The sequence below is a fragment of the Callorhinus ursinus genome, unplaced genomic scaffold (genome assembly GCF_003265705.2).
Source record: "Callorhinus ursinus isolate GAN/ISIS: 27379988/994484 unplaced genomic scaffold, GSC_fseal_2.0 scaffold9, whole genome shotgun sequence".
NCBI lineage: Eukaryota > Metazoa > Chordata > Mammalia > Carnivora > Otariidae > Callorhinus > Callorhinus ursinus.
Window position 1 is genome coordinate 11,283,930 of NW_027397071.1, and position 16,108 is coordinate 11,300,037.

The 16,108-nt window shown below is 39.3% G+C and overlaps 1 protein-coding gene across 3 annotated transcripts in view; it reads left to right on the top strand.

The window, feature by feature from the left end:
• The window catches only part of VAV3 (vav guanine nucleotide exchange factor 3), a 364,407-nt gene that overhangs the window by 267,466 nt on the left and 80,833 nt on the right, over window positions 1-16,108 (top strand). The gene's annotated exons all lie outside the window — the stretch shown is intronic.

Consider the following 16,108-nt stretch of genomic DNA (forward strand, 5'->3'; position numbering starts at 1 on the left):
TATCATTCACTGGAAATTTTACTGCTCTTTCTCTGTAACTGTGTTTTTACATCTTTTTGTTTCCTAATTTAAAAAAATTATTTACAAATAACAAAAATTAATGAGTATTATGGCACTTAAGCCAATAGATGAAAGCAATGTCAATGTAAAAAAATAAAGGAATCGTAAAGCTGCATGGGAGAAAACGGATGCACAAAATCAAACAATCATAAATAGGAAAAAAAAAAAAAAAGAAAACCCTGATGTGCAAGAAACGGTGGCTTCTCTCCGCTTTGTTCTGCTTTGTTTACAGTCTTTACAGCTGGCTACCACATATCGGGGATGAGAATGGGTCCATGGTGAAATTTTCAGGCACCTTGGAAAAGTGTTGATTTCTAACTTGTCCTTGTTAGAAGACATGCCCTTTCTTGTTCATTTCTATGGCCCCGGTTAAAAACATCATTAAAAGCCAAAAGAAGAACAAAAATTTCTAAGGTCATTGCTGAAGATGCAGCCGTGAGGCTTTGGAAGATCACAGGAGGCAGGCTAAGGTAGGGTCCATCAACAACAGTGGGTACCTCTTTTTGTCCCCCATAAAACAGTGAAGGATAAAGAGGAGATCATATGGACATGTAGCAAGGCTTGGTTCATTTTTAAAGTCAAAATAGTTTGGAAAGAAGAGGTTGAGCAGAGTAGAACAGCAGGAGGTTTTTGTAAGGTGAAGTAGAATTAAAGTGTAGGCAAGAATTATTTTTTGTCTTCAGTTTTAAAGAACACTGTCCTAACCCATCTGTCTCTTTTTCCCGGTGTTGTTCTTGACCTTCTTATCAGCTCTTGACTTTCTCCCTTGGGGCTTTTCATTGCATAGTCAGCAAGACTCCATCAGAGATCTTGAGCCTCACACCCTTATTGCAAAAGAGTTGAAGAGAATTCAAAGAAACATGTTCTGCTAAGTAGCTTGGGAACTAATTGTTATGGGATGCTTCTGTAATAAGACAGTGCCAGCTAAATCCCGTGTATCGTGTACCAGTCCCAGTGTAGGAGTCACTTAAAAATATAGACCAAAGTTAAGAGTAAGTCTTAGAAATTCCTACTGAACTGTTTACACTCCTTTGACAATAAATCTTTTCTAGAATTGTCACGTTCCTCCTGTCCAATCGCACATAGACCCCAGGACCTTGCTCTGAGTTTTTCCTTCTCTCACGACAGTAAGGGAAAAGGTGATGGTTTGCTGATCTTTCATGCTACACATTTCATTGTATGCCACAACTAAGAACAGCCATTGTAGATGTATGTAAGAACAACCATTCTTAGATGGGATTTATAGGTTCATCAGCATGTTGGCAAAGTAACCATGGGACAAATGTTTAAGAGCGTTACTTATTCACATACTCGTACTTTTATATCCTTCATTTTTAATTCTCACAAAAAAACATGTGGAGTAGATATTATGCTTGTTTTACACATGAGGAAGCTGCCCTGAAAGGTTAAACTGTCCGAGTTGACATAAAAATTTTATATATTTTGTATAAAATACAATAGAAATTTTATATATATGTTTCCATAACCAGTAAAAGCATTAGATGTTTTAAAATCATTTAGGAGTCTTGCCTGGGGGTGGGGGCTGTATTCACTAAACCACTATATTTTATCAAGAGATATATGTTGTAGCCAGGATGGTCTGAGCCATGGATCATGCCAGATGCTCAAGGGAGGGATAAAGTGAACTGAGATAGGCTGCAGGAAAATAATCCTGGTCAGGGTAAAGAAGGATAAGCATTCTTCATTGCTAATCTTAGGAGGAGGGAGGAATATGACTTTGATGTCAGGGCTTCTGGGGAGGGGTCTAGGTTGCTATTGCATGAGTAGAATGTCTGCATCCCAGGTGAGAGAGGACCACTTGAAGTGATTGGACAGCCCATCAAAGATTCTCTGAAGGGCCTCAATTAGGCAGAGAGGGGCAGAGAGGCACAGAGATGGACCCTCTGGTCCCTGCCAATGTTGGGTCACTACAGTTCCAGGCAAGAAAGGAAGCTCATTTCCTACAGCATTCTAGATCTTTCATTAGTATATCTTTGCTGTGATTTTAATATAATTAGGTAATAAAATCATAGCAAAATATCAGGAAATGACCCCAAACAAATGTAATAAATGTTGCTTCTGTTTGTTCTTTATACTGTCTTTTTCCATAATATCTTTATTAGGATTTGTGTAGAAAATGGAGTTTGAGCATGATTTTGGCATTTTAAATAATTTATAGAAGTTGATTATGTTATTGCATCTTGTTGGTCATGTCCGTGTGGATATAATCCTAACATGAACTATCATCAGTCAAGGGTCTCAATCCTCAATTATAGCAATATTCCTTACAATGAACCTGTTTATACTATTTTATGTAAAAATTCCATCTCATTTTCCAGGCAGATGTGGAGACCTTGTTGGATTTTATTTCCTGCATTGTTATCCTGTAACAGACATGATCTTAAGTACAGTGTGTGGGAGGCCAGACAATATAAGTGGTTAAAAAATTAGGCTTCGTAGTTGGTGTTGTTTTGACTCACGCTTAGCTCTGCTACTTAGAGATGCACCGTAGGGAAGCTGGTCAACTTCTTTTGCCTCAATCTGCCTTCTGTTGAAGAGGTAATACTGGTATCTACCTTCCAGGATTGATGTAGAAGAATTGAGACGATGTATTCATAGAGCATTAGCACTCCAAATGTCTGGCTCTCTCACGGCACTTAATGATTGCTACTGTCATCATCACCATCTTCAGGATCCCGGGTCTGGGCAGATGTGGAGGGCGAGCTGCGACCTGTAAAGATGGGGCCCAGACTCCTGAGGCCGGTGGCAATGCTCTGCTCTTGTTTGTTCTGCTTTTAGGCATCTTGTCCCATTAGAGCAGAGGCAGCAGTACAAGTGGCTAGCTCCCACATGTCTTGCTTATAATGCTTTCATGAAATGTAATGTATTGAATTCCAGAGCCAGACCACCTGGAATGCAATCTAGACTCCACCATTTGCCAGCTCTGTGACCTTGCTCAGTTCACTTAACCCTTCTGTGCTTTAACTTCGTATTCTTTAAATTGAGGATCATAATAAGACTCACTTCATGGAATTATCATGGGGCTTAAATGAATTCATATACATTAAGCTCTTAGGGCCTGGCATATGGTAAGTGCTATGTAAGTGTTAGCTAGTATTAGTTTTTTAAATAAAATATTTTCGGTTCTTTTGGATGATGGTAGAAGTGGATAATACAACAGGTAATTGTAATATTTAAAGCATGTATATTAAAATTTAAAGAGAGCGGACTGTGCTGGGCAGTTAGTGTACCATTTTTAAGGTAAGAAGCTAGGTATAGCTGGGCTGTCTTAGAGGACATTGGGCCCTTTACTAGCTGGTTTTCTCAGAGGTTGACCCTTCCTTCCTCTCCCCTCTGGGACCCACTTGACATCTTCTCTTCACTGATTCAGGTATTACAGAAGTCAGCGAGAATTGGTGATTTCTAAAAGTCTGGTCTCTCTACCCTGCAGTGTTCCCCAAGGCGAGAAAGCAAAGACCTTAACTACCTGCTTGTAAGAGAGCCAGGGAAAATACTGGGGAACGCCTACACATGAGTGTCTCAGTGAATGGTCTTGCTACAGGAGCAGAGAAGAGTGAGAGAGAAGGCAGGAGCCATGGTCATCCACTGTGCTGCGTCTTGAAGTGTCCAGGCATTGTGGATTTTACCAGCCTCGCAGGCGGCCATCACAATCCTAGAGGCCCACACACCCCTTTCTAAATTTTAGACACCACCTGCTTCAGTGCATGTTGGTATTCTCCAAAGGCCTATGCTTTTGAGAAATAAGGCATTAAATCTTCTCTCTACTCCCCCCGAGACTAAGCACTTTCTTGGTAATTCCTGACGGCCAACAGCCAGTTGTGTGACTTTGGTAAGTCATTTAAGTTTATGAGCTTTATTTTACTCTTGAAAATTGGTGGGTTAGACTTGTTGATTTTTAATACCTGTTCTTAATATCCTAAGATTTTTCTCCGTAGTGTGCAGAGGAAGGATAAGGTGAAGTGGCGGAAGGAAGAGGAAGATGTGGGGAGCAAACATTGCTCAAAAAACCCTGCTCTCCACCGGGCATGTGGCACAACTTATGAACAGAGTGACCTTAGGGGCTTTCTCCAGAAATACTCCTCCCCCTCCCTACTTTGATTCTGGAATGTGCCAACTTCTCAGAATTACTACCATCTCCCTTAAACAATATTTAGAGAGAATATCCGTTGCCTTTTGTTTCCTCATTTATGTATCATTAGCATGCGTACAAAGCAGATGATAAAGCTTCCATGAACTTTTGGCTCTGAGTTTTCAGCAGGGAGGAATGCAGTTAGGTGTAGCAGTACTTGACATGGGTCACACCCTCCCTCCAGATCAGGCTGTGATAGGGGGATCCCAGTGGTGACCTGCAATAGACTGGTTCTGCCCTCAGATGGCCATGTGCAGTCAGGGTATATAGGACTAGTTTGGCTCCTGCCCTTGATCTCAGGTGTGGCTGGCCAGGGGCAGGTATATAGAAAGTGTATTTGTGAGTTCTGGTTATTAAGGTCTGTGCCTATCTCCCCTCCTAGATCCATAGCATCTTTAATGATGAGCACCTGGTCTATATCTTTACAGTCCTCAGATAATTTTAGTGCCGGACCCCTTTCCCAAAAGTGTTTAGCAGTTAAGCACCAAGGGGGAATGGGTGCAATGGAAGTGGTTCATGCAGTGGTGGGAGGGATATTTTGTCACTGACATTGCTTAGAATTGTTGGTCCATGGTGATAAGAAAATCAATTGGACTTCTATTCTGTTTTAGTACTGTTTTAAGATACTCCCCAGACAATGCACTCCTTATTATCTGACCTGGTAAGGCCCACTCCCAACCCCTCAGCTTTCCCACATACATGAGCCATGGGTATTTAGTAAATTATTATTCAACTTATTGACTATTATAATGGCCTCTTAGCTGCTTCTCTTGCCTCTGATCCCAACTTCCTTTGTTGCCTCCTCCATACTATTAGAAAAACGATTTACCTAAAGAAGAGCCTGGCCTCTCCTGCTTAAACTCCAACCCATCCTCAGAACCAGTCTACAGAGTATTAAATATATAAGCCTCCCAAGACCTGTTCGTACTGAACTTATTCCTGCAATTCTTCTCTTCTGCCATAGCAGAGATCTGGTAATTTTCCACGTGCACGGAATTCTTTCTTGCCTCTGTACCTTAGTTCATGCTCTTGCCTTTGGCCAAAATAACCTTGCCCTACTTCTTAATCTGGATAACTCCTATTTATCTTTCTATCATTTATCTATCTGAACTCAGTTCAGTCATTCTGTCTTCCAAGAAGCCTATCTTATGGTACCTCATATCTGGTGTGGTATAAGCGTTCCTCTCCCATGACAATAAAGCCATGGTATTTTTTGTTGTTGTTGTTTGCTTTTTGAAATGATCTGGATAACATGGTTACTTTCTAAAAATTTTCACAAGCTCCTTAATTAACAGCTGAAACCTCATCTTTTCCATACCTATGTCCATAGTAGTTGGAACATGGTGGGTGCTCAGTAAATATATATTGAACTGAATTATAAGTCCAGATTTTTCAAAGGGAACATTCTGGTGTGCAAATTCTCTAACTTCTATGATAAGCTGATATATATTTTATATTTGTATATACATACATATATGTATACATATATGCACATATATGTGCACACACACACACAAACTTTGGAGGTTAAGAAGATGATTTGCTAATTGAGGCCAGCAGTCCTATTTTCATTAAGTGCTTGTTTTTCAGATTAGTATATATAAACAATGAAAAGCATTATATTTGAATATTGGTAATTCTACACTAACTTTGTTAATTGATTTTTCAGACCACAAGAACAATGAATAAAAGATTCTAAGCCCACAGCAATATAGAACACAGACATGTTTATGAAGTGATATTTTGATAGTTTTGCAAGAATCTTCAAGTGAAAATCATTTGTCTCTAATATCAACCACTCAGAGCCAAATTGAAACAATAGGAGTTTCATTTAGGATCTATAATAGCTGCAGTAGAATATGACTATAACACTATTTGCCGGAATTATAGAGGGGAATTTGCTGGTATAGAAAGGCAAGGCAATCAAATTTTTCAGCAGAGGTAAAATACTAGCAAACTCTTCATTTTGCAAATTGACATTTTTTTTTGAAGCTCTGACCACTTTATTGGCAATTATCTTGAATCATGTTGCATGTAATTCTGCCTGTCACATTCTTCTGACTTTAATATGTTTGGTGAAAGAGGAGTTTATGCAGTCATTTTTTTTTTTACTATGCTTATTTACCTATATTTCAAAAATCTAGAGAAAGTTTAAGCTTAGAAAGATAAGAAAAGACCCAGAGATCTTTTCAAAGCCCCTCCAATGCGACATATACATATTTATTTTGTTAAGAGTAATTTTTTCCACCAGAAGTACTTGATTTAGGACAGTGCATTTCTCAACTTTTTTTACTATAAAAGTTTTTTGATAACCCAGATTCACCTAAGACTGTTCAACAGTATAAAAGTTCATATATTAAAATTCCATTTGAGCATTCACAAATAGCATATTTTTAAAGTCTTTGCATAAACTTTGCATTGGGTTTCCAATGGATCCTAACTAACTGGATGAACTCTAGTAATGCATATCTCAATTATAAATGCATTCCTTGGTTCATACAATTGTTACCACAGGTGTCTTTAAAACATAAATTCCTCAGCATATTTGAAATATGATTAGGTTTATAAAGAACAATAATTGAAAAACCCAGGGAAGCTTCAGCAAGACAGAATCATCCCTGGTAGCCCGGGAGGCAGATGTGCATGTCATTCCTTTAAATAGTGCAAGCCTCACTCAGTGTTGGGGAATTCTTGCTTTCTGATTGACTATCTGCCCCATTCTGAAAATGCTTTTAACTGACAGATTTTAAACGGTAGTTGTTTAGAGTTTGAACCTTTTAGCTTCATTTCCTCCCCTTACATATATGACTAATATGTCTTTTTCTACACATCAGGCACATTTTTCTCCAAAGCATAATATATCACAGAGCTGCCATTGGTTAGTAAATGTTCTTGCTAAAACCTTGTCCTATACCCTGTCAGTCTGGTTGGATTTGGGACGTAAGAAACTTTAAGACCAGTGGCCTTGAATCAATCCCTTCAACTCTTAGTGCTTTTACTAAAGTAGGAAAGAATAGCTACTGGACCTCCGAAACATTGATCACTGTGGAACAGCTGCTTTTGGGCTCTAGAAAGCTCTGAGATAACTTAAGCCCCAGCGACCTCACTGTTTCTACTTCATGCACAGTACTATTTTCCTCCTATACAGGAAATAGAAATAGAAATTCTTTAAGGAAAAAGCCAAATTGAACAGAATAAGAATTGAGAAGGTATTTTTCTGTGCATATTTTTGAGCTACTCTAACATTCCAGCCTTAGCTATAACCTTTAAAAAGAACAATTTACTATGTTTTAAAATATTATTTTAATTGGAGAAGGGACTAGATGCATTCATAACGATAATTCGTGGGAATATAAATTTGTTGACAGTCTTATTTTGCAAAGTGGATTCAGTGCTGGAAAGAAACATATCAACTCATTTTATTTTTTAAAATGATATAATCATATTAAATACAGGGCTCTGGTTTTAAAATTTCAGGTCTATACCATGTAAGTAGTTACTCATTTTATTAAAATTTCATTTGCTTTCAAAGCTGTTTAATTTTTTGCTTACAGGCACATGATGACTTAATGACTTAAAAAACCTAACCAATTACTGTTCATTTAGGAGAGAAAAATACTCCCAACCAGACTGGAGTGCCAACTCTATTTTTCTTTGTGGATCTTGTTGGAGAAATTGATTATTACTGAGTTCCAGAGTATGTTAGGTATAGACTAGGACTACAGTTGTCATGATCTGTGTTCTGAGGCTTTATAGTCTAAAGCCATGCCTCAGTTGAAATAGAGAATTTGGCAATACATATATACACAAAATGGCCCCAATTGCCATTGTATTTGTACAAGCAGAATTAGAAAAGAAATACATTCAAAGCTTTTTACTAACATTTTTAAAATTTATTTTTTAATGATGAACATTCACACAGACTTTCATGCATTCAACAGACATTTATAGAGAGACTATTGGGTACCATACACCATACTAAGAATAGACAGTGGAATAATTTGTGGTCTCTGACCTTGTTAAGTTTATATATATGTGGGGAAGAAACATAATAATACACAATTTATATTCAATCATTTCTGTGATAGTAATTCAAAAGGTAATGGAAACACAGTGGGACAAGGGGGAATTCCCAAAGGAAGGGCGGCTTTTTCGTTGTACAAATGTGCCATCTGCCTGCCAAGCTAACCCGGAGTGGGTGTTCATTCTAGGTCACAAAGTGGTGAAGTACTGACTAGAGGCAGCCCTGGGGTGCTGGCGATTTGGAATGGCGAGGGAGGAGAGCGCTGGGTTGTGCTTGTGTTTATGATCAGGACAGGGAGTGTGGGACTATTATTTGGTAGGCAACCAGGTGTTATTGAAGGATTTTGTTTAGCAACAAGAACAGTAACGTTGATTAAAGAATCTTATAAAAGAAACATATGCTACCTATATAAAATTTAGAACATTTAGATAAGCAACAAATTCTCATAATTTTGCAAACCTGATGTAGCTACTCTTAACTTGATATATCTTCACAGACTTTTTTCTCTGCTTCTGTGTACTTTTTTAAACATAAATGAGGTCGTCTTGTATGTACTACTGTTTTGTAACATGCTTTTCTCCCCTCAACAATTTATTTGAGCATAATTCCATATCTCTAAATAGTCTTCTATGGCATAATTTTTAAATTTCAGCTTCCTTCTCAATTATAAAGATGGACCCTAGATTTAACCAGTTCCCTATTGCTCTTCACTTAGATTGTTTTCAGTTTTTTCATATCATAAACTGTATTGGAATGAATGTTTGACGGATAATCCTAATTATGTTTTAGAAATTAACTTTTGTTATTTAAAATTGCATAAATGTTTATAATTTGAATAAGTACTTTTTAAAGTCCCATTTCTTATAGAAAAAACATTTCATCCACACCACATCATGTGACTATAGTCGTGTTGGTGAGTTCTCTTAGTATAAATGCTGTTTTTTTCGCCATTGTAGGTACCTCCCCTGAACCTTTGATGAGGTTATGTTCTCTTACTTTGTACTTCCACAGCACTTGCAATTTTTCTACCGTAAAACTCCTAATGCTTTATTGTAATTGCCTGTATAACTTTCTTTTTCTCTCTCAGATTCCAAGTTTTGTGAGGGCAAGGACAAATTGTTTATTACTTCAATTCTCAGCACAAAGTTAAGAATTTAGAAGATTTTTTTTTAAAGTAATAAATACAGCTCTTGGGGACTAGGAAAGATGGCAGAGGAGGAGGGGACCCTATTTCAACTGGTCCCCGGAATTGAGCTGGATATCTACCAGACCACTCTGAGCACCCACAAAACCAGCCTGAGGTGTAAGAAGATCTGGATCTCTACAAACAGAATATCCAGGTGGTTGGTTTTGAGGTAGGAAGCGGGGAGCCCTGATTCCGTGGGCAGATATCAGAGGATAAACGGCAGTGGGAGGGTGCCTGGCCGTGAGGATTCTACACTGCCGGTGAGCGACAGCCTGGCACGCTGGGGACGGGCACAGACTCGCAGACCGGTAGTGGCGGGGAAAGGACTTTAGGGCAACCCCCGAAGTGGAAACCTGGAGCGGTGGGGCCGCTCATGCAAACTGGGGGCGGCTGGCGGTTTTAGAAGCACAAAGGGCAGAGACGTTCTCCGACTCGGAGGCAGGACTGGGGGCGCTGCAGAGGGGCGCACAACCCAGGCTGCTGCAGTTTATAGCAGCACAGACAGAAACGGAGATGGTGTGACCTGGAGAGCTCACTGAAGAACAAACTGCAGTCTCTCTGCTCTGAGGCAGAGGGTTGGAAACGGTCTCTTCTGCTCTGACTTGCGGAAGAGACACGGAAAGCCTCCAGGGAAAGCCGCCAGAGAAGCCCCAAAAACTGATTCCCGCGGAGCCCATCCCCTGCCACCGGGGGGGGGCAGGGCAACTCTGCCCAAACAGGGTTGCTTGAGTAACAGCGTGGCAGGCTCCTCCCCCAGCAGATAGACTGGGCAAACAAGAGGCCATCAACCCTAAGGTCCCAAGAAAACAGGTGCATCTTGCTTGTGTTATGATCAATAATTTGGACTCTATACATTCCCTCAAACACCCATCAACAGAATGACTAGGAGGAGGAGCCCCCAAAATAGAAAAGACTCAGAGATTATGACTTATGCTGCAGATTTACAAATGGATGCAGATATAACCAAGATGTCGGAGATGGAATTCAGGCTAGCAATTGTGAAGACAATGGCTAGAATGGAGAAATCAATTAATGGCAACATAGAGTCTCTAAGGGCAGAAATGAAAGCTGAATTGCCAGAACTTAAAAATGCTATCAATGAGATCCAATCCAACCTGGATAATCTAACAGCTAGGGTAACTGAAGCCGAAGAACGAATAAGTGACCTGGAAGACAATATAATAGCTAAAAAAGGAAAAGAGGAGGCCAGGGAAAAACAACTCAGAATCCATGAAAATAGAATCAGAGAAATAAGTGACACCATGAAGCGTTCCAATGTCAGAATAATTGGAATCCCGGAGGGAGTGGAGAGAGAGAAAGGACTAAAAGATGTATTTGAGCAAATTGTAGCTGAGAACTTCCCTAATCTGGGGAATGAAACAAACAGCATCCTAGAGGCAGAGAGGACCCTTCCCAAGATCAAGGAAAAGAAGCCAACACGCTGGCATGTAATAGTAAAACTCGCCAATCTTAGAACCAAGGAAACCATCTCAAGGGCAGTTAGGGGGAAGAGATTCCTTATGTACAGAGGGAGGAACATCAGAATAACATCAGACCTATCCACAAATACCTGGCAAGCCAGAAAGGCCTGGCAAGACATATTCAGGGTAGTAAATGAGAAGAACATGCCGCCAAGAATACTTTATCCGGCAAGGCTGTCATTTAGAATGGATGGAGAGATGCAGAGCTTCCACAACCGGCAGAAACTGAAAGAATATGTGACCACTAAGCTGGCCCTGCAAGAAATATTAAGGGGGGTTCTATAAAAGGAGAAAGACCCCAAGAGTGATATACAACAGAAATTTACAGAGATAATCTATAAAAACAAGGTCTTCACAGGCAACATGATGACAATTAATTCGTATCTTTCAGTAATCACTCTCAATGTGAATGGCCTAAATGCTCCCATAAAACGGCACAGGGTTGCAGATTGGATAAAAAGACAGGACCCATCCATATGCTGCCTACAAGAGACTCATTTTGAACCTAAAGATACATCCAGACTGAAAGTGAAGGGATGGAGATCCATTTTCCATGCCAGCGGACCTCAAAAGAAAGCTGGGGCAGCAATTCTTATATCAGACAAATTAGATTTTAAACTACAGTCTGTAATTAGAGACACAGAAGGACACTATATCATTCTTAAAGGGTCTATCTAACAAGATCTAACAATTGTAAATATCTATGCCCCCAACATGGGAGCAGCCATCTAGATAAGCCAACTGTTAACCAAAATAAAGAGTCATATTGTTATCAATACGTTAATGGTAGGAGACTTCAGTACTCCACTCTCAGCAATGGACAGATCATCTAAGCAGAAAATCAAGAAAACAGGACCTTTGAATGATACACTGGATCAGATGGACCTCATAGATATTTACAGAACATTCCACCCTAAAACAACAAAATACTCATTCTTCTCGAGCGCACATGGAACTTTCTCCAGAATAGACCACATACTGGGTCACAAATCAGGTCTCAACCGATACCAAAAGATTGAGATTATTCCCTGCATATTCTCAGACCACAGTACTTTAAAACTGGAACTCAATCACAAGAAAAAATTTGGCAGAAATTCAGACACTTGGCAGCTCAAGACCACTTTGGTCAAGAATGTTTGGGTCAACCAGGAAATCAAAGAAGAACTTAACCAATTCATGGAAATCAACGAGAACAAAAACACATGGGTCCAAAACCTATGGGATACTGCAAAGGCGGTCCTAAGGGGGAAATACATAGCCCATCCAAGCCTCACTTAAAAAAATAGAAAAATCCCGAATTCACCAGCTAACTCTACACCTTAAAGAACTAGAGAAAAAGCAGCAAATGATGCCTAAGCCACGCATTAGAAGAGAAATGATTAAAATTAAAGCAGAGATCAATGAATTAGAAACCAGAAACACAGTAGATCAGATCAACGAAACTAGAAGTTGGTTCTTTGAAAGAATTAATAAGATCGATAAACCACTGGCCAGACTTATCCAAAAGAAAAAAGAACCCAAATTAATGAAATTATGAATGAAAGGGGAGAGATCATGACTAATACCAAGGAAATAGAAAAAATTAGAAATTATTATCAACAACTATATGCCAATAAACTGAGCAATCTGGATGAAATGGAAGCCTTCTTGGAAACCTATAAGCTGCCAAGACTGAAATAGGAAGAAATTGACAACCTGAATAGGCCAATAACCAGTATCAAGATTGAAGCAGCGATCAAAAACCTCCCAAAAAACAAGAGTCCAGGGCCTGATGGATTCCCTGGGGAATTCTACCAAACATTCAAAGGAGAAATAATACCTATTCTACTGAAGTTGTTTCAAAAATAGAAACAGAAGGAAAACTTCCAAACTCATTCTGTGAGGCCAGCATTACCTTAATCCCCAAACCAGGCAAAGACCCCATCAAGGGGCACCTGTGTGGCTCAGTTGTTAAGCATCTGCCTTCGGCTCAGGTCATGATCCCGGGGTCCTGGGATTCAGACCCGCATCGGGCTCCCTGCTCAGCGGGAAGCCTGCTTCTCCCTCTCCCACTCCCCCTACTTGTGTTCCTTCTCTTGCTGTCTCTCTCTCTCTCTGTCAAATAAATAATTTCTTTTAAAAAGAAAACATCAAAAAGAATTACAGACTGATATCCCTGATAAATATGGATTCCAAAATCCTCAACAAAATCCTAGCTAATAGGATCCAACAATACATTAAAAGGATCATCTACCATGACCAAGTGGGATTTATCTCTGGGATGCAAGGGTGGTTCAACATTCGCAAATCAATCAATGTGATAGAACACAATAAGAGGAGGGAGAACCATATGGTCCTCTCAATTGATGCAGAAAAAGCATTTGACAAAATACAACATCCTTTCCTGATTAAAACCTTTCAGAGTATAAGGATAGAGGGAACATTCCTCAAGTTCATAAAATCCATCTATGAAAAACCCATAGCAAATATCATCCTCAATGGGGAAAAGCTGAGAGCCTTTCCCTTAAGATCAGGAACACGTCAAGAATGCCCACTCGCCACTATTGTTCAACATAGTACTAGAAGTCCTAGCAACAGCAATCAAACAAAAAGAAATAAAAGGTATTCAGATTGGCACAGAAGAAGTCAAACTCTCTCTTTTCACAGACGACATGATACTTTATGTGGAAAACCCAAAAGACTCCACCTCCAAGTTACTAGAACTCATACAATAATTCAGTAATGTGGCAGGATACAAAATCAATGCACAGAAATCAGTTGCTTTCTTATACACTAACAATGTAACTGTAGAAAGAGAAATTAGAGAAATGATTCCATTTATAATAGCACCAAAAACCATAAGATACCTCGGAATAAACCTAACCAAAGAGGTAAAGGATCTATACTCTAGGAACTACAGAACACTCATGAAAGAAATTGAAGAACACACAAAAAGATGGAAAAACATTCCATGCTCATGGATCAGAAGAATAAACACTGTTAAAATGTCTATGCTACCCAGAGCAATCTATATCTTCAATGCCATTCCAATCAAAATTCCAATGACATTTTTCAAAGTGCTGGAACAAACAATCCTAAAATTTGTATGGAATCAGGAAAGACCCCAAATCGCCAAGGAAATGTTGAAAAAGAAAAACAAAGCTGGGGGCATCATGTTGCCCGATTTCAAGCTGTATTACAAAGCTGTGATCACCAAGACAGCATGGTACTGGCACTAAAACAGACATATAGACCAATGTAACAGAATGGAGAACCCAGATATGGACCCTCAACTCTATGGTCAAATAATCTTTGACAAAGCAGGGAAAAATATGCAATGGAAAAGAGACAGTCTCTTCAATAAATGGTGCTGGGAAAATTGGACAGCCACATGCAGAAGAATGAAACTCGACCATTCTCCAACACCATTCACAAAGATAAACTCAAAGTGGATGAAAGACCTCAACGTGACACAAGAATCCATCAAAATCCTAGACGAGAACATAGGCAGTAACCTCTTTGACATCGCCCACAGCAACTTCTTTCAAGATACATCTCTAAAAGCTAGTGAAACAAAAGCAAAAATGAACTTTTGGGACTTCATCAAGATAAAAAGCTTCTGCACAGCAAAGGAAACAGTCAACAAAACAAAGAGGCAACCCACAGAATGGGAGAAGATATTTGCAAATGACACTACAGATAAAGGGCTGGTATCCAAGATCTGTAAAAAAACAAATAAGTCAAAAAGTGGGCAGAAGATAAGAAAAGACACTTCTCTGAAGAAGACATACAAATGGCTAACAGACACATGAAAAAAATGTTCATCATCATTAGCCATCAGGGAAATTCAAATCAAAACCACATTGAGATACCACCTTACACCAGTTAGAATGGCAAAAATGGACAGGGAAGAAACAACAAATATTGGAGAGGTTGTGGAGAAAGGGGAACTCTCTTACACTTTTGGTGGGAATGCAAGTTGGTATAGCCACTTTGGAAAACAGTGTGGAGGTTCCTCAAAAATTGAAAAATAGAGCTACCCTATGACCCAGCAATTGCACTCCTGGGTATTTACCCCAAAGACACAGATATAGTGAAAAGAAGGGCCATATGCACCCCAATGTTCATAGCAATGTCTGCAATAGCCAAACTGTGGAAAGAGCCAAGATGCCCTTCAACAGATGAATGGATAAAGAAGATGTGGTCCATATATACAATGGAATATTACTCAGCCATCAGAAAGGATGAATACCCAACTTTTACATCAACATGGATGGGACTGGAGGAGATTATGCTAAGTGAAATAAGTCAAGCAGAGAAAGTCAATTATCATATGGTTTCACTTATTTGTGGAACATAAGGAACAGCATGGAGGACATTAGGGGAAGGAAGGAAAAAATGAAGGGGGGAGAATCGGAGGGAGAGATGAACCATGAGAGACTATGGTCTCTGAGAAACAAACAGGGTTTTAGAGGGGAGGGGGGACTGGCTAGCCTGGTGATGGGTATTAAGGTGGGCACATACTGCATGGAGTGCTGGGTGTTATATGCAAACAATGAATCATAGAACACCATATCAAAAACTAATGATGTATTATATGGTGACTAACATAACATAATAAAATTAAAAAAAATAAATACAGAGATAAATGGGTATCTTAGAGAAAGATGAACAAACAGAAGCTGACATCCAAAATACCAACAAATAAATTATATCCTAGGGTCTCCTTTACTTTGTAGCCATAGTGAATGATGAGTTTCATAAAGGGGGAAAAGGGTTATAAAGTGAGAGCTGCCTTGTGTTTAAGAGGGAAGCTGTAAGGCCACTGGTCATTGTGGTGGCCTGATGTGTCTTTGTGTCTTTCTGTGAAGAGGTAGATGAATGTCTAGAAAAACTGGCACATGAATTAGTTTCTTTTCTATTTACCTTATTTCAGACCTTAAAATGCCTTCCCTCCTGTGATAATTAACATGAAAATAACAATTCTACAACTCAGCCCAGCAAAAAAAAAAAAAAAAAAAAACTCCAAGTTTAGCACCTTGAAGGGGGTGTTCACCATCATTGCTGTTATGTGAAGAATAGTAGCTATGTGGAAAAGGTCTGCAAAGAAGGGAATTCCCCTTCTAAGCATTGCAGAGTTTGACATGCCTGAAATTAAGAGTCAAACTCAAGAAGATAAATCATGGAGTGGGGAAATTCATGATAAATCAGATTATCCACTGGAATAC